At 46.5% G+C, this 18,980-nt stretch overlaps 1 protein-coding gene across 5 annotated transcripts in view; it reads right to left on the reverse strand.

Annotated features, from left to right (window-relative positions):
- Positions 1-17,406, reverse strand: part of DISP3 (dispatched RND transporter family member 3) — a 43,458-nt gene extending 26,052 nt beyond the window's left edge. For 3 of the 5 annotated variants that reach the window (XM_077788171.1, XM_077788170.1, XM_077788167.1), the window contains exon 1: positions 3,076-5,108. The gene's annotated coding sequence lies outside the window, so the exon portion shown is untranslated. Of the gene's footprint in view, positions 1-3,075; positions 5,109-11,084; positions 11,101-17,307 lie in introns of those variants that run through there. The other 2 variants (XM_077788168.1, XM_077788169.1) reach the window with 2 other exon arrangements.
- Between the last annotated feature and the right edge of the window lie 1,574 nt (positions 17,407-18,980).

Genomic DNA, 18,980 nt, shown 5'->3' on the forward strand with positions numbered 1-18,980 from the left:
GAGTAAACCTCACTCATCACACTTAGGCAGGTTGGTGTGTACCTGCAGTCACCTCCCCTCCACCCCTGATTTTTCTCCCACTGGCCTGGGCTCTCCTTCAACAGATTAGAGTTACTGTGAGATCTGAAAAAGTATGTGCATTCTCTCTTCAGAAAGAGAGGTAAAGAGCCACGATAATTTCCCATTTTATTGAGTTACTGAGGAGAAGGAGGGAAAAGATTCTTATCCTGAGGCAGAAGAGCCTGCATGTGACAAGAAAGGAAAATGAGAGAGAGCAACATAATAATAAGGCAGCAGGAAAGGGATCACACCATCTTCTTTCTTAACCAAGAGCTAAATGCTCAACTCAAGGATGGGATCAGTTCTAAGGCATCTCCCTCTGCCTTGTCCATCAATTGTCATGGTCTGGACTGCAAATCCCAATTTGTAACACATGGGCACCTATAATGTCTGGTGACCAACAGTGTAGCTGCAGACTAAATTGTAGCACTGGTTGGAATTCCAGCACAGAAATTTCTGGAGAAGCCCCTGCATACACTCACATGAGAACTGAGTCAGGGAAAGATCAAGGGGCAGAGGCAAGGGCAGGGTGGGTGGCACCTGCACTGTGCCCAGCACACAGGGACAGCCTCCCTCTGCACACAGGGGACACGTATGCCTGCACCCACAGCTCTGAACCCCTTCAGGAGAGCTGATTCAGCTCCAAAGCCAGACATGGCACACTTAGCATTGCCCTTGGGGCTCATCTGGCTTTGCCACCTTCCTCAGATCCTGCCTGGGTCAGGATGAAAGCCTATCCAACCCAAAACATGACAAATTGAATTGGTAGGGGAGATAAACCCTCAAATCAACCAGAAGGGGATTGAAATGCATTTTTTTTTCTGCTTGAATTTTATTTGGGGGCTGGCCTGTTTTCCCTTCATCACTTCTCATGCTATCCAGAGACTCTCAGCACTGAATCATGGCCCAATTACTTTTTCAGCTCCAGGATATACACAGAGAACTTAATCCTGCAGCCTTCATTAAAGCTCTGCCTCGCTCCTGCACAAGCTTAGCCTGCTCCAGGTTGAAAGAGGCAGAGGATTAGAGTACTCCTTGGAGCCCTGGGTCTGTTTCTTTGGAGAAGAGGCACTGATTCAGCTGGTTTGGGTAGGCATATAGATTTCTTGGGCTTCCCTCTGCTATTTCCAAAGCAAACAGGCTTCTTGCAAGTGAGATCCAGCTCAAGCCCCAACAGCCCCACAGGGATTGTCATTCACTTGCACCTCAACCAGGGAAAACACCCATGCAGCTCCCACAAGACAGTTCTTTTCCAGGGACATCTAGAAGAAAGTCATTGGCAAGTTGGAGAGAAGCAGTGACAGATGAGGAAGCTAATTACACCCGACCTGACTAATTAATGCTGACTTTCACATTAAAAAATCCTCACTAGAGTTCCATTTAAATTACCCAGTTGTTCCTTCCTACAGGAATAAGGAAGCCTTGTGCAACACCAAGCTAGAAAGATAAAAGTAAGCTCAAGACTAGAAGGGAGGGAAAGACAATTATAAGAGATTCTCATTGACAAAATAATCAAACTTCACACTGGTTTCTCCCATGTGCAGAGCTTTCACAGCAGAGCTAGCAGTTCTGTGCTCCTGAAATCTCCTGGAGTTTCTACCAAAGGCAGATTTAGGCCACTTTGATAGCTACATGAAGTTGCTGTAAGAGGGAGAGAAATAGCCTTTGTGCTTCCAAATTGTCCTAAGAGCATCCAAGTCCTGGTGAAAGCCACATCTCTGTGACACAGAGCTGCACACAGCTCTGGCCATGTGGAACAACTGGAGGGGCATCATTAATGTACCACACTAAAGCAGCACTCCACAGGGACACAGCACCACAGTCCTGCTCTACTCTTCAATCACTGAGACTAATCCAGAAGTCTGATTTTAAAATGCAGCCAAGAAGGGCTCTCTCAGGTCCCTGTTCTCCCTTATCAACACAGCTATCACCGAGTGCATGGAGTCCCTTTCCCAGTGGAGGCTGCTAAAATGAATTGTTAAACAAAAAAATAGGGAGAATTAGATATGATTTTTGTCCAGTTGGAGGTCTGACTTTTGTAAGTCTTACACTCCTGGAAAAGTCAACCAGGCCATGGACACCTCACCCTGAATCTCCTATAATACTCAAAACACTGACTTAATTCAGTCACAGAGCAGAAGCTGTGCCTGAGGACACAACACAGAGAGAATCTGTTTCAGTGGGATTTGAGCCCAGAGATGCCCATGCTGCTCAGAAGCACTGGTTTGATCTGCTGCCTGAGCTGCCTCCACCATTATTAGTTAAGCAGGTTCACTTTCCCAGCTGCAAGCACAGCACAACAACAGGGCTTTAATCTATTTTCTTTCTATGTGCCTTGTATTTCCCTTTCCACTTGCTTTAAATCCTTTAGTAAGATGCAGAAAAACACTGCCAAACCCCAGGCACTTTGCAGATCAGAATGATATCAGAATGCTCCAGCAGCACAGAGCTGTTGGACTTACAGTGTAATTATATAAATATGTGTTTGCCGAGAAGAAAGTTCAACAAAATTATTTTAAATATACACATATATATAAAAGCTCTACAGTCTATAATTCCATTTGCCCACAAAAAGCAAGACAACAGGCAGAGCTATATATAGGAAAGAGGATTATCTGATCTCAAGCTTTTATGAAATCAAGCACAGGCACATGCCCCCTCATCTCTTACTGAGGTGTTTCCTTCCAGTGCTGACAGTTCCACCCCTCTTCCACCTTACAGGAACTTTTACACCCTGGCTAAGATAAGAGCAGCTGGAAACAGAAGGATCAATGATCTAAAGTGATGAGGTTCAACGATTTTTTCCAACCTAAATGATTCTACCCTCTCTCAACCAGCTTTCAGACTGGACAAAGGCTGCTTACAGCACTCTCAGCCTACTGTGTCGAGGATCTTCTGCATGCACCCACCTGCTATTCCAGGCACTGATTAGATTACTCATACACTGATTAGATCTACTCATAATTGCATGCCAAAAACAGTGTGCAAAGATTAGCTGCAAAGTCAAGCACTCACCAGTCAGGAAATGCCAAATTCAGGCCCAATACTTTGTCCTTAATTTGTCCCTCTTTTGTAAATGCTCTGCAGTGTAGTTTTGCTTCCAAGCTCGGTGTCCGAGGCAAGGATTCCAGCTTCCACCAGTGCATGAGATGGATGATGCTCCCCAAACCCAGCAGTTTTTCACTGCCCTGTTCTCTCCTCATCATTCAGCGTGTGGTCTCATGCCTCATTTCCTGCATGCCGCTCATGCCTGGCTCACAGGCAGAATTATTAATTTCCTCGTGAGCTTTTTAACACTGCCTGTCACGACAGAGTCTGAGGGCTGAAGAAACGGGGCTGAGCTGAATCTTCTTCAGCATCTCAGAGAAGGAGGGGGTGGTGTAGTCTGCATCTGACAGATGCTGGAGCTCAGGAGACGAAGGAAGAAGAAGCAGACATTTATTTTGGGTGCCTAGTTTGACACACAAGATAACAAATCTTTTTGAGGGCAAAAATAGGAGCTGTGTGCAACAAACCACAAACTCTGCTGTGTTCTGCAAGGATCATTTGAGCTGTATCATCAAAGATAACCATCACTGTGCAACATAACCTTTATGCTGGTGAGGGATATCTGACCTCCACAATAAGAGCCAAGTTCACACCACATACACAACCAAAAATAACCCAATAAATTGCCCCAAAACATATGCTTTAAAGTACTGGAACTGGCACTTTTCAAAGACAAAGGTGACCAAGATTTGCTCATCAAATCATGCATGTTTAGTGCCCTGACATCCTGGGATTGCTGCAGAGGTATACCTGCATGAGCACTTCAGCTAACATGCTTGTTGCTGCCAAAGTAAATTAATTTCCTGATAAAATAATTTGCTTCTGGTTATTGTAACTAATGATTGTAGGTGTCAGAAGCAGTGTCTTGGTTATAATCTCACACAACATGCCTCACAGCCCTGTGCCATGTTTACTATTTAAGTTACTTGCTTGTGCTGGTGATAAACTCTGCTGTCACTCAGGTATGTGGCACTTCCAGGTTTCTGAACCAGGTACCAAGTAAGCTGAGGCTCTGATATGCTTCAGATATGACTCGCCTAAACACTACAAAAATTACTTTGATTTTGGCTGAACCCCAACAAGCTGCTGCTGCTAAGTAAAGAGATCACTTCTGGCTCAGCTAGGTGCCTTTGGGTGCCTTGGCAGATATCAAAAGCACCCTGGATCCCACCTGCCAGGGCCCAAAGGAACAAGCTTGACAAAGGTAAGTGGATTCCCACACTCCAGCACCCACCCCATGGCACCTGTGCTCAGAGCAAAGCCTTGAGAGATCATTAAATATAGATGGCTGCCACAAACCAAAGCCTTGCATTTCTATCCCACCAAGCATCACTCCAGGAAGGAACGTCAGACCACAGAAGGGAATCATCAGTTCCCAAGCCAATGGAATAAACTGCCAACCCCAAAACTCGTGTGGTGCTGTTTTACAGATACACTCCAGCTTTACACACCACTGTCACCCTGAAAAGGAAAGCCAGATCCTGCTGGCAGTGACTGCCTGTCATTTTTTATTCTAGCCAGTGCTCAGCCTCCCCAGTTCATGCTAACCACAGGGACTGGTACCACTGTGTGCTCAGATTCCCATGCAGACTCTGGCCCCTCTCCCCACACCCAGCCCTTGCAGTGGGAGGAGGGATGCAGACAAGGCTTGGGCTGCAGCCTCATCCATGTGCAGCTCTCCAGCTGCACCCTGCTGCTGTGCTGGCTTGGTTTGAAAGACAGGTGTCTGCTAGGGAAGGCAGGAGCCTCCCTTGGAATGGAAAATGTAAAATAAATCCAACTCAGCTAGCAGCTGCCCCAGATAAGAGAGTGCAGTCAGATGCCCTCCTCTCCTGAGGCTTGGCCACTTTTTGTTTTAAGTACTGTGAAAAATGCCAATCGCTTGGCTTTTAAAATTTTAAAAGTTTAATAATAATAAAATGGTTATAAAAATAATAATACAATTAGAGTAATAAAGTTTAGAGTTAGGACAATTACAAGACAATAAAAAGCAAAGAATTACGGATGACCGGATGCTCTCAGACACTAAGTCACAAAAAGCATAACTTGTGAACAAAGGAATCACCCTTAAACCAATACACTTGTTGCATATTCATACATCCTTCATGGTTATGCATATATTCTATTTAAAACAAGAAACTCTGTCTCTTGTATGTCAACTGTTTCCTTTAATCCCCATGGTATCTTCAAGTCTGAGCAAGGCCTGAAGAAATTAGAAGCCATAAATTCCTCTCCTTTGGAAGATTTAGGTGTTCCTCAAAGTGAGTATCTCATTCCTAAAAAAAACCTCCCCCCAATTACATAGTCTCTATTTCAACATCATGTTGGAACCTAAAACTGTATTTAACACACTACGCAAGAGAATTAATACAGCATAACTTTCTAACATTACACATATAACATTCATTGTAATATTTGCGAAAAGCCAATAATGAAATATGCATTTTTCACAGTACCCAGTTGTTAATATTTCCTAGCAACCTAAGGGAAAAAATCCTATATAAGTAAAAAAGAACAAAAAGAAACCAAAGCCCCAACATGTTCACACTAATTCTGGGACTGATCAAAACACCCTCTCCTAAAGGCTCCTTTCCACATCGTTCACATAAGCTGCTAGTTCATCACTGAGAAGGAGCAGGAAAACTTCCTCACCCTCCATCTGAGCTGCTTCTCTCAGCAGCTCAAGCAGCAGCTTGTGCAGAAGAGGCTTTGCTGGTTGTGGTTCTGTGGGCAGCAATATAAGAGGCAAGGCAGGAATTCCAACCTGTCCTGCCAGACCTTCTTGCCAGCCACAGCACAGGCAACTATTTCAGCTCCAGTTCTTGCCACTCCAGTTTAAAAAGTACAGCGAGGTTAAAAGAAGATGTTACAACTGCTCCACCTGAAGGGTGTACTTAGCCAGCTCTGCTGATTGTGCTCTGACCTTTCAGGAAGAGGAGGAACAGGCACAAAGTCCCACTTGCATGTGTCGTGTCAGGCAGGTCACGGTGTCTCACTCCAGGTGCCACCCATTTTGATCTAATGTAGCTAAAGGGCTTATTTTTCACTGCTACAATTTACTGACATCAGAAAATGCCAGATTTGGAAGAAGGAGGCTGTAAGGCTGCAATCTGTAGTGAGGACACAGCTCTCATGGTATTTTAGCTGCATTCACTTTTCCTGCAGGGCTTTCCACACACCAGCACGATGGGAGTGGGGGATCTACAGCTCCCAAATGAGGGAGCAGCAGGAGCACTGAAATACTTGTGCACCATTCCAGCTCCAAGCACTGAGCTGATCTCATCTGTGGCACAGAAACAGCCTCCTATTTCTCAGACTGTGAGGGTGGATTCTGGGGGGAATTTATCCTGACAGTCACTACAACTGAGTGAGAATAAATGCAGCAAACCATGTGTTACAGTGACCCATGGAAAATTTACTACTGGATCAGGAGGGACTCACGAAGCAGCTTGTAGCTGGCTGGCTTTCAGCAGCCTGAAAAGTGGGATCTGAGCAGGTATGCATTTCTTACCTCCCACACTTCTCCCTCCCAGACAGATGCAGCTACCTGCTCTCCTCCCATTAAAACCCAGAGCTTGTGGAATTCCATGAATTTGCACTGCTATTTCATCTTCCATCAGTGAGAAATCTGGAAGAAGATGTGCAACATCCAGAGGCTGAAGAGCCTCTAGTGCCACACAGCTCACTGGTCCAGAGCAGGACCTGGGCAAGCACAAGGTTTTTCAGAACAGAAGGAAAACTTCTTAAGGGGAAGATGTGGAGACAAGACAAGCTGCCTCAGTGCCTGAGCAGCAGGTCAGCAGATCCCCTGCCAGCACAATGAGTTAAAGCTTACTGCCAGCTGCACCAGCCATGCAGAAACTCACATTAAATATTACTACAGCTCAATAAGCACAGTCCTGCAGACCATTAGCAGAGGAGGGGGCAGAAATTCAGAATAAGCAACAGGTTTTAATGACACATTCACCTCAGAGAAAGTCCAGGATGCTTCCTAATACAAACAAGAGACACCACGAGCCAGTTCCTTTTAGTCACTGTGCAAGGGAGGGAAATGTTGCTTGCAACAGCTCCCAGAAGCTGCCAGTGAAGCCACGTCTCTAGGATACAGATTTAGGCCACCAGAACTGAGCTGAGACAGCAGGAATGTCCTTTCTCTCTGCTCTCTTCACCTCCCTCCCAGCACACACCTGGAACTCTGTGATCTGAAGCAGTTCAGGAAGAGACAAACATCACCACTGTCCCTATTCCCCTTCTTCTACCAGAGATGCAGAGATTCATGGCCACAGGAGCTGCTCGGGAGTGGCAACCCAGTGTGTCCTGGCTTGTAAGATAAGCATGGATTCTATTTGCCATCTGTTGGAGGTTGGGCATTTTCTTACCTCTCCCAAGAACAATGTCTCCCTCGGGGAGAGATCTCTTCTGTTAATAGGCATTAACGACTCACTGCATGGCTGGTAAAGTTCCATCAGCCCATGGTGAGATGCTCCACCCAGAGGGAGGAGCCAAGCATTCCTACCTCCATAAAATCAGCATTTTTTGGGACACCAGGGCAGCCCTTTGCTGGATTCCCAGAGGAGCAGCTTCTTCCCTGCTGGATCCCCAGAGGAAGATCAGGCCCAACTCCTCCATCCCCAGACCTTCAGAGAAAACTCCACCCTTCTCCAGATCCCTGCTCCAGCAGCATTTCATCTGCCACTCCAGAAGGAGCAGCCACCATTTAACTGGACTATTCCCAACACCCTGACTCCTCAGGGTGTCAGGTTTCTGACTCTATCACTAGTTTTGTTTGTACTAATTACATTATTATTAATTTTTTTTATTTAGTTTTTCTCCTAGTAAAGAACTGTTATTCCCATTCCCATATCTTTGCCTGGGAGCCTTTCAATTTTGAAATTGTGGTAATTCAGAGAGAGGGGGTTTACCTTTTCCATTTCACAGGAGGCTCTTGCCTTCCTTCACAGACTCCTGTCTTTTCAAACCAAGACACAAAGGGACAAGGAGTGCCACCTGGAAGGATCAAAGCATTTCAGCCACTTGTTCCCAGTTTCTCACTGCATCCCACACCTTCAGACAGATGCTCACAGGCTGAGATGCTACTTGCACTATCTCTAAGGGCTAAGTCCTGCACTTAAAACACAAAAATGAAAGATATATTTGTGGCTCTACTGTTAGTTTTTCCAGCTTTCCTGAGGCAAAGCACATCATCTGCTCTGAATTGCTCTCATATTTTGGAGTTTGAGACTTCTATCCTTTCACAACATGCCCTGTTCAAAAGACTCCCGGGATTCCCCTTCACAAGGAAACACAGACTACTTTTGAAAAGACATTTGTAAATTGATTTTCAAAGGGACACACTTGGCAGTCCTCTGGAAACCAGGCTGTTGGCTGAGTACAAGAGGAAAGTATCTGAAGGCACTTCCCGAATCAGCCAAAGAAATGGAAATGCAAACTACCAGGATCTGCAACATAACCAAATCAATGAGCATGTAGGCAGGTTGGTGTACATGCAGGAACTAATTTAGCTGCATAGAAGCCAAGATTTAGTTCCAGAAGGAATTATCTCCCTCACAACACATCAGAAATACAAGGGACTGCAAGAGGTCTGGAAAGGAAATATAAAAAAACTCATTTGTCTGCTACTTACAGCAGAGCTCTCTGTTATTGGAACCTAAACAAGGCCAGATGCTTTCCTGTGCCACTTATACACAAACCCATGCTAGGAACTCTGCAGTTGCTGTAAGGAAACGTGCATCAAGGAATTGGTTCCAGACAGCAGATTTACAGGAATGAAGCTTTGCTTCTTTGGCATAAGCACTGCCACAGGGGACAAAACATTTACCTGCTGATATATCTTGTTTCCAGTTGTCGTAGACTGGTGTTTTATAACTCCCTATGATGCTGCAGCTCTTCTGCTGTGCTCTGTGTACAAACACATTGAAACCAGAGATAAACAAGCAATGGACCAAAGACCACCCCAGACCACAGCTCAGCTGCCCATCTCTGAGCCCTGTGAAGGGGCAGAGCTGAGATACAGGGGTTAGGATGGGGAGAGAAAAAAAAGGATGACCTTGGAAATAAAATTCAGTTTGGATGTGGAAAGAAATAGCTTGCAGCATATACAGAATCACAGAATCACAGAATAATGAGGTTGGAAAAGACCTCTAAGATCATCAAGTCCAACCTATGCCCTAACACCACAACTAGACCATAGCACCAAGTGCCAAGTCCAGTCTTTTTTTAAACATATCCAGAGATGGTGATTCCACCACCTCCCTAGGAAGACAATTCCAGTATTTTATTATTCTTTCAGTGAAATTTTTTTTCTTAATATCCAACCTGAACCTTCCCTGACGTAGCTGAGGCTGTGTCCTCTTATTCTGCCAGTTGCTGCCTGGTGGAAGAGACTGACCCCACCTGTCTACAAGCTCCTTCAGGAGCTGTAGAGAGCAATGAGGTCACCTCTGAGCCTCCTCTTCTCCAGGCTGAACAACCCCAACTCCCTCAAACGTTCCTCGTAGGGAACTCGTACATCAGACTGTGAGACACTCCACTGAGAACCATCCAGAGATGGACACTCAGGGTGTCCAGTCTAGGCTGGATGCAAGTCCAAGGCACTGAGAGGTGCTCTGTGGGTCCTCAAGAAGCCCAGCCTGCCATGCCCAGAGGTTGGAAACTGCAGCTGTTGGCAGGAAGCCCTGGAAGGAGCAGCTTTCAGCATGGCCCAAGAACTAGTCTGAGCTTTCAGGCAAAATAAATGGAGCTTTAAAAACAAGCTGATGTCTGTATTGTCCAGAGTCCCGGGTGAACTGGAGCCCATTGTGTTACTGAGTCACTTTTATGCACTTGTGGGCCTGTCCACCCCCCCATTTCAACCCAGCTATAAAAACTGGTTTGGAGATTAAACCTAGTGCCTGAGTTTTAGCTGGAGAGCAAATGGTGAGCAAGGGGGGAGGTGGAGGGCAAGTGGTGGCAGTGGAAATAAGAAGACAGAGGATTTGGCTGGGTTTGATTTATAATCAGGGTTGCTTTGGGCATTTCTCAAACATGTTTAAAATGCCCTGTTGGGCTCTAGTTCAAACCTGAGTCTGCAGCCCCCTCTTCTTCAGTAATTCATTTCCCTTGTTAAAAGGAGGAACAGAGAGAACTTGTTGGATTCAGGGAATTAAGTGTGCTACATGTGCAGCAGTATCCAAAGCAGAAGAGTTAGCTGTTGTTTTGTGGTTTTTTTGGGGTTTTGTTTTTTTTTCCCAAATTGCCTCCAAAGACTTTAATACAGCTCAAAAGTAGTTCATTCTCAGCTCCTAGGTGCAACACAGAGCCAAGAAACAAGTCAACATCCCTGTAGGAGCAAAGAGTATTTGTGCATCATATATCAGAGACTGCATAAACCCTTTACAAACACCTCTCAGATTCAATTCCTTATTCCTCTAGGGAAATAGATGGGATTATATGCAAGTTCACAAATGAATTAAGCAAGGTTCCACAGTCAAGCTTCATCTCTGATGGAATTAATCTATTACTTTTGCTGACTTTTACAGAAGCCAAATACAGACCAAGCAAGTCCCAGCTGACTTCATTCAACTTTATTGCCAAATGAGGAGCAGCAGTGGTACTTACAACTCCATTTAACAGTGACACAGAGACCCTGTGACTTGCTAGCCCAACATCAGCCCAGTGAGCTCAGAGTAAAACTAGAGATCTCCCAGAACACTCCTCTTTGTTCAAGTCAAAGAGATTTCTGCTATGAAAAAGTAAGACAGGAAGAAAGTCTGTGGCACCTCAGGCAGGATGCCCTGAAGCCCAAATAAGATGATCCATGTGGTTAGCTCAGCAGGGAGATCCCAGGTAACACTCCCAGTAACAAATCCAAAGTAACTTCACCGACATGACTGCAAGTGAGATGCAGCTGCAGAACCAGGCCCCAAAAGCAACAAGCATTCACACCTTCAAATCCAGGCAGAAAAAATGATGCTCACCCCTAAATCTCCCTCAATAAAGCAGCAGAGAGTCGAGGCCAGCATCAGTTCAAGAATCAGATGACTGCCAATGTGTCTCTCAACCCCTTTTAACACACTGGCCACTCCCCTTCCTCCACTCTTTAGAAAACATGAAGTTTTGAACTGCCTTCTGTTCAGGAGAAGCTGTTCTGCATTAACAGAGCTTGGCAAAGATTAGGAAGTATCTGTGCCAGCTTGCAAGCCTGCTGCCTTTAAGGCAGATGGCAGGGAAAGCACCCCAGCCTTGTCCTCCTAAACCTCCTCTCCCAGCAAGCAGAGAGAACTCAAAAACAGGAAAAAAAAAAAGGTGAGGTATCTGTTGTGAGAAACAACACTCACTTTTAACATTTCAAAGGTTTATTAAACCTTAATAAAATACAACAAAAGAACTGAACAAGGAAAAATACAGTGCTGGGAGCATGGAACTCCTGAGCTGTGAAAGGCAGCATCCACTTGCAGTGGATCCCTGTCACACACAACTGCCTTCTTCTTGCAGAAGGGGAGCACCATTCCTTCCTCTAAGCAACCAAAATTAAACCTGTGAAGCTTGTTTTTCCAACCTTTTTGTGTCTGTGTTTTCTCCTGTTAATGGTGTAGTACTCCAGTTATTAATCTTTTCTGGTTTTCAATGCTATAAAAGCATGACTCAATAGCAGTGCTCAGAGCTCACAGAGCTTCCCTTAGGTGCTGCAGAGGACGGTCAATGACAGCACAGCAGACCAGAGAGTCATAAATAACTTTCAGCTGGGTGCTAATGCAGACAGTGCTGTAGCTCACTGCTATCTATGGGACAATTTACAAACTCACACGTAGTTAAGCTTTGCTGAAATGTATCCTGGATGGGGGGTCAATAGAAAGTCTTTTGCTGACTTCACTAGAGCTGGATTAAGCACTTTCTCTGTCTCCTCCATACTCCTGAATTATTCATTACGGGCCAGACACTGCAATCCATACTCACACTGCACTTAATCTGTCCTTTAAATTGATTTGCATTAGTCTGAGTCACAAGCACCGCAGCCTCTCTTTAACAGTCTCACTGAAGGCAGCAGAGCTATTCAGGAAATGAGGTGATGCTCTGAAAGAGGAGAGGAGGACCCAGCCCTTAGCAAAGCATCAGTAAGGACAGGCTGGAGTCCAGAACATCAACCCTGGCAGGGGGCTCGGAGACCTTGGCAAGAAGTCAGAAACACCTGTGGCTTTGATTTTAAACTGACAGCTTTGTATGAGGAATTACAAGCCATAAGGGTTTGAGTAGCGTGATATTTGAGTTAACATAGGGTGGAAAAGTAGAATTTTGAGGTTTTTAGAATGTAGTTCAGGGGGTCAAGATGGAGGAATTTGGATGTGCCCTAGCCTTCTCCCTCATGTCCTCCATGTCTTAGTGTGTGGTGACACTTTTCTATTGGTTTAGGTTAGAGACACACTGTCTGACACAGATGATAGGTATTGGCATGTGAAAAATGCATATTTTATGATTGGCTTTTCACAAATATTACAATGAATATTATATGTGTAATGTTAGAAAGTTATGCTGTATTAATTCTCTTAAGTCGTGTGTTAAATACAGTTTTAGGTTCCAATAGAGACTATGTATGTGGGGGAAGTTTTTTGGTTTTTTTAGGAATGAGATACTCGCTTCGAGGAACACCTAAATCTTCCAAAGGAGAGGAATTTATGGCTTCTTATCACAAGAAACTAATTTCTTCAGGCCTTGCTCAGACTTGAAGATACCATGGGGATTAAAGGAAACAGTTGACATACAAGAGACAGAGTTTCTTGTTTTAAATAGAATATATGCATAACCATGAAGGATGTATGAATATGCAACAAGTGTATTGTTTTAAGGGTTATTCCTTTGTTCACAAGTTATGCTTTTTGTGACTTAGTGTCTGAGAGCATCCGGTCATCCATAATTCTTTGCTTTTTATTGTCTTGTAATTGTCCTAACTCTAAACTTTATTACTCTAATTGTATTATTAGTTTTATAACCATTTTATTATTATTAAACTTTTAAAAAACAAGTGATTGGCATTTTTCACAGGCACATTATTGTAAACAGACTATATGTAACTTTTGATATAAAAGGTAAACATTGCCCGAGAGGGCAGAGCAGATTGCCATGGCTTCCTTTCTAGATGGACCTCAGCAGGTCAGAGAAAGAATGTTACAGATAAGGAAAAATAACCTGGAGAACTCGACCCTATGTATTCTAGACTTCTTTGGCTGCATGGGCTGGGAAACAAGGACTTTTACACCCTTGGGGTCCTGACAGGCTGACCCCGAGAGGCAGGAGTGCGAGAAAATTCACCATGGTAAAAGTACAGCAAGATTAATGAACTCAGGTAAATCTGTGTTAAATCAATCATTTAAAGAGATAGCCTGTTCTGCAGCATTATAGGGTGAGATTGAGTTCTAGAAACTAATATTTCATTGCTCAAATTCATCACGAGGTCTGAAAACACATTCCCAGGCCGCTGGCCACACATTCACAGAGTTTTCACAGCCACCTCGTGAGGATTGCTTACCTCTCTGAAGAGAGAGAAGCAGCGAGGTGTGGGTCTCAGATTCAGTCAAAGAAAGAAACTGAGAGTTTCTAGCCAGGCAAAAAGCCTAGGAAAGGGCTGGAAAAAAATCTAAAAAATTCTTTATCTCTCTTGTTGTTCACATGGTTTACAGTTAAGTTCAATCACTGTGTGTCAAGCACTTTACACCAATGCAGTAGGTTGTTTTCACTTCAGAACCAATGGAGTTAGTCCTCACGAAGCTCTGTATAAAAGAGCAATGTATTTTAAATAAATAAAAGTCTTACTCTCACAGCCTTCTGAGTCAAGTCTATTCATTCCCATCCTGCCTCGACAGCAACAGCGAGGTGTGTGGCAAGGGGCAAAGGACCATCTGCTGCTCTTCTTGACTGGCACAAAAGCAATAAAAAGGGCACAGGACTGCTGTCACCAAAGAGGTAAGAAGCTCTCACTCAGCAGAAACTCCTTCCTCTGCCAAGCTTGCAGCTCCCGGGCCCTTGGGCCACACTGCTTGCTCTGATCCTGAAATCCCCTCCAGCTGCTCAAATCGCAGATAAACTCGCACCACGGGAGAGCCGATTACCTGTAGTTTCACCACTAAGCCCAAATTTATAGTTTGATACCTCTAAACAAACAATGGATTAAAAAAATAAGCCAATGAGGAAAGTGAAAGGAGAAATATTTTGCACTACACTGAGAAATATAATGGGGTTTGGTTTTTTTAGAATGAACGAATTTGTTCAGTTCTCATTTATGTTAGTGCTTGATAAGATTAGAGGATTAAACCAATTGTATGCAAAGTATTTTGTGCTGAAGAGAGCTTCTGCCAGGATTTCCTGCATGTTGGCATGCACAGAAACCACAGAAACCCCATGACTCACAGAAGGACATGTTCAAACTTCAGAAATAAAAATCACAGCTTATCCAGATTTTCCATATGCACCAGGGTATGAACTTCTATCCCGCTCCGGTTTCACTCAAGCTTATTTATTACGTACTCATACCAACAGGCAAGTCTTTGTATAAGCAGCACTTATCTTGGAGCATTGGCACCACGAGAGGATTACAGATGTGCTGTGGCTTTTTTGGATGCAAAATGTATGCACCATGTGCATACCCTCTCCCTGTGCCAAACTGAAATGCACCCATCCTATCACTCTCCTGTGATTTGATTACATACACACACATCACAGCCACCCCATAAACTCCTGCAAAATACAGCTTGTCAACAACACTTCATTTGCAGTTCAGAAATGACAGATACAGAAGGGGCCAGAGTTTTCCTGTAACTTAACTGCTTCTCCTGTTGGCATGACAAAGGCATTTGTGATGTTTAATTCATTAATGCTGAAAATATACAAGATCTTGGGAGGCACGGCCAAGGACACACTAGATATTGGAAGAATTTTTAGCAACTAGCAAACACATTTCCCACAAACATCTAAAAACTAACAGCAATTTCAACTGTGTGAAATCCCTCTTTTATGTGCCCACAAATTACAAAGAGCCAGTCATATATTACCATCTTGATTCCCTGTAAATGCCCTATTCTATGGTAAGGAACAACATGCACAACAAGGGTGTTTGTCAATATAGCTGAAAACATTACACCATAGCCAGTGAGGGAAATCTGGACAGAGTATAAGTGACTTCAGCTTGTGTTTGGGGTTTTTTCCTACCCCTGAGGATGAATTTGCCCTGTGCATTGCAGAAACTGAATCAGAGTCATCACCATTGTGGGCAATTGGAGATTGGATGATGCTGATGCTTCTTCCCAAATGCCAGTCCATCTCTCACATATTACACTGCTCCACACTGCTCTGGGCCACTGGCCCCTTCCCCTTGTGCCTCTAAGTGAAAGGGACACAAACGCTGATGGGTAGTTTCCCCTTGAATCATTTTCCTATTAGACAAGCATTCTCTCTCTGTAGAGGAGCATCTTCCCCATGGGAATACTGCAGGTATTCACAGGGGCAGCAGGAAGAAAGGAAGAATGGATCTTTTATCATATTAAGCATTTCCATTCCATCTTTGTTGGTTTTTTTACTAGCTCAGTTCTGTTTTATTCCAGGCTTAGGGAATCAAGCTATAAGGCTCCAAGGGGTAAAGGGACTAGCTTGATGAGTCTAACCTCTAAAGATGCATCCAGGGTATAAAAGTGAAACATCTTCCTTCAATACAGTTGTTGTGTTGCTAGGTTTCCATCTAGATACACAGTCTAAAAGAACAATTAAAGCAAGCTGGTGCTGTGAATTCTACCTTTATCAACACTTCACAAGGTTACTGGTGAGAAAGAGGAAAAAATATTGTCCCCAAGCAAAGTTGTTCTGACGAGAGCAGACAGCTAGTTTCAAAAGCTTACACAAATTTTCATGGGGAAAGTGTTCTTAAAAGCCTGAGTTTCTAAGGTAGCAAATTTTATGTGTATCAGGATGTGGCTTTGTGAGCAAAAAGTCTGTGTTTATTTGCCATTTAAATTGCTCTTCCAAAGCACAAGTCCTCACCTCACTTAACTAGTCTGTCTTGCTGCAGCAGAGGAGGACATGCAGCAGTCTTGTTTTAAAAGAACTTACTTGTTTGTGTATTAAACACTAGCAGACTGCACAGGTGTCAAAATACTATTCTCATAATTGCATAAGTGAAGGCTGTTAACCAGCATGCTGCTATGCCTGTGCACAAAACAAAGGTGTAAGTGGCACAGGATGCATCAACAAGGCAGCTGCAAGGTCCCACACATGCCCGAGGGACTGGCCACTTCCAGCTTGCTCTGCCTGGCCTGGAATTTTTCACTTACACTCAGCTCCCAGTCTCTCAAGTGCCCGTAAATACTTGGGCAGTAGCAACCAGCCCTGCTCTTTTGGCTCGGTCATCACATCACCAAGGAAGAAACAGAAGCGATTCTTTGCTCCAGGACAGTGGCTGTTTTACTGGCACATCTTTGGAGACCGCCTGAATGGCAAGAGCCATAAGGACCAAGCTAAGTTGGGACTGTTGCTAAGCAATGAAATGTCCTTATTAAGTGTTGCGGTGTTTTTAGACAGGAAAAGTCCATTTCTACACAAGCTGGTATAAAACAGGAAGGTTATCTTACAAGTACTACTTACATGATGCTCTTTATATCTTTTGGGCACACAGCAGATGAGGATCTTGCCTGGCTGGACCTGCTAACATCCCTGAACACGGCCAATACCCCGCCGACTCTGCTCCTCAGAGACCGGCCAAGCCTCTGTGAAGCCAGGGACACAAAGCTCCTCAGTTCTGGCACCCAACTTTTCCCCCAGGAGAGCAGCCCTGCTGCAGGCGCTGCTCAATCAGCTCATTATCGAGGCAGCCTCCCGGGAAACGATCTCCCTATGCATATTCATGAACTAGCCAGAGCTTCCAGGGAGAGTTGGCTAAAAACACAACTGAGGGTTTCAGCTGCTGGATTCCCAGGGGGAAGAAAAAAGGGGAAAGGGAAGGGGATGGAGGGGGAGGGAGAATAAGAAAAAAAAAAGGCACGATTGCAAGCGGTGCTGTCTCTAAGCATTGCGGGACCCGGGAGCCGCACCGACACCCCAGGCCACCCCCGGGCAGAGCCGAACGCTGAGGGCCGCCGGCGGAGAGAGCATCCCGACAGACGGCCGGCTGACAGACCGCCAAAGCCCCAGAGCCCCGGGGCCGCGGAACGCATCGCTCACCTGCGGCGGCGGCTCCGCTCTCCCGATGCTCGCTGCAGCGGCGGTGCCGGTCCCGCAGCCCCGGCCCGGCCCCGCCGCCGCCTCTCGGTGCCGCTCCGCCGAGCGCCGCGGCCGCCGTGGGCGGAGGGAAGGGCGGGCAGCGCCCGGTGCCGTGCCGCGGAGCGGAGCCGAGCCGAGCCGAGCCGTGCGGAGCTCCGGGGCTGCCGCCGCCCCGCCGGGCTGCGGGCGGCGCTGTGGCCGCGCTGCAAACCGCGTATATAAACCGGGTATATAAACCGGGTATATACACCGGGTATACAAACCGCGTATATGAACCGGGTATATACACCGGGTATACAAACCGCGTATATGAACCGGGTATATACACCGGGTATATAAACCGGGTATACACACCGCGTATATAAACCGGGTATACACACCGCGAATATAAACCGGGTATATACACCGGGTATACAAACCGCGTATATAAACCGGATATATACACCGCGTTATCTGAGCCGTGCCCCGTGCGCCGCCCCCGCCCCGCCCCGGTGGCACCGGGCAGGCAGTCCCGGGAAGGAGGAAGGCGGCCGCACGGCAGGGCCCGGTACCGCCGGGACACGGCGCTCGGGAGCGTGCTCCGGTGTCGGCCGAGCCCCGCAGCGCAGAGGGCCGGTGATGGGGCGCCGGTGATGGGGCGCAGGTGATGGGGCGCAGGTGATGGAGTGCAGGTGATGGGGCGCATGGGATGGGGCGCCGGTGATGGGGCGCAGGTGATGGGGCGCAGGGGATGGAGTGCAGGTGATGGGGCGCCGGTGATGGGGCGCAGGGGATGGGGCGCCGGTGATGGAGTGCAGGTGATGGGGCGCCGGTGATGGGGCGCAGGGGATGGGGCGCAGGGGATGGAGCGCAGGGGATGGGGCGCCGGTGATGGGGCGCAGGGGATGGGGCGCAGGGGATGGAGCGCAGGGGATGGAGCGCAGGGGATGGGGCGCAGGGGATGGGGCGCAGGGGATGGGGCGCAGGGGATGGGGCGCAGGGGATGGAGCGCAGGGGATGGGGCGCAGGGGATGGGGCGCAGGGGATGGAGCGCAGGGGATGGGGCGCAGGGGATGGGGCGCAGGGGATGGAGCGCAGGGGATGGGGCGCAGGGGATGGGGCGCAGGGGATGGAGCTGAGGCGCTCCCGTGTCCCCTCCGGCGTGCGCGACCCTCCGGGCTGCCCTGGCCGCCCGCAGAGGGAGCCCGTGGTTTACGGGCGCGCTCGGAGAGGGATGGTGATGCCTCGCGTGGTGGCAGACTGGGGATGGGAGCCCGCCTCTGTCGGGTGGGCTCTGCCACCACCTCGAGACCTGGCCCCTCTTGGGACGGAAACTACCAGAAACTTTCTGCAGGTCCCGCCCGCCTTAAAGCCAGGGCTTTGGGAAGAATTCATCATGAGTACTCACTGGTGCCCTCGCTGCTCGATAACTGCTCTATACAGGAGATAGTTATGTGCGTTAAGTGGCAGAAATATGCAGCAACAATCTCTGAATTAAATAGAAGTCAGTAAATGTGAGCCAGCAAGACTTAATAATTAAGGTGGTAGAGAAAATCTTTCATACATTCATATTTGCCTCTCATGGAGCAAGGCATTCTGCACAGCTGGGCATCTAGCTTGCTCTGCCCTTGCCTTGGCTTTCAGGAGATTGACTC

The sequence above is a fragment of the Lonchura striata genome, chromosome 24 (assembly GCF_046129695.1).
Source record: "Lonchura striata isolate bLonStr1 chromosome 24, bLonStr1.mat, whole genome shotgun sequence".
Taxonomy (NCBI): Eukaryota; Metazoa; Chordata; class Aves; order Passeriformes; family Estrildidae; genus Lonchura; species Lonchura striata.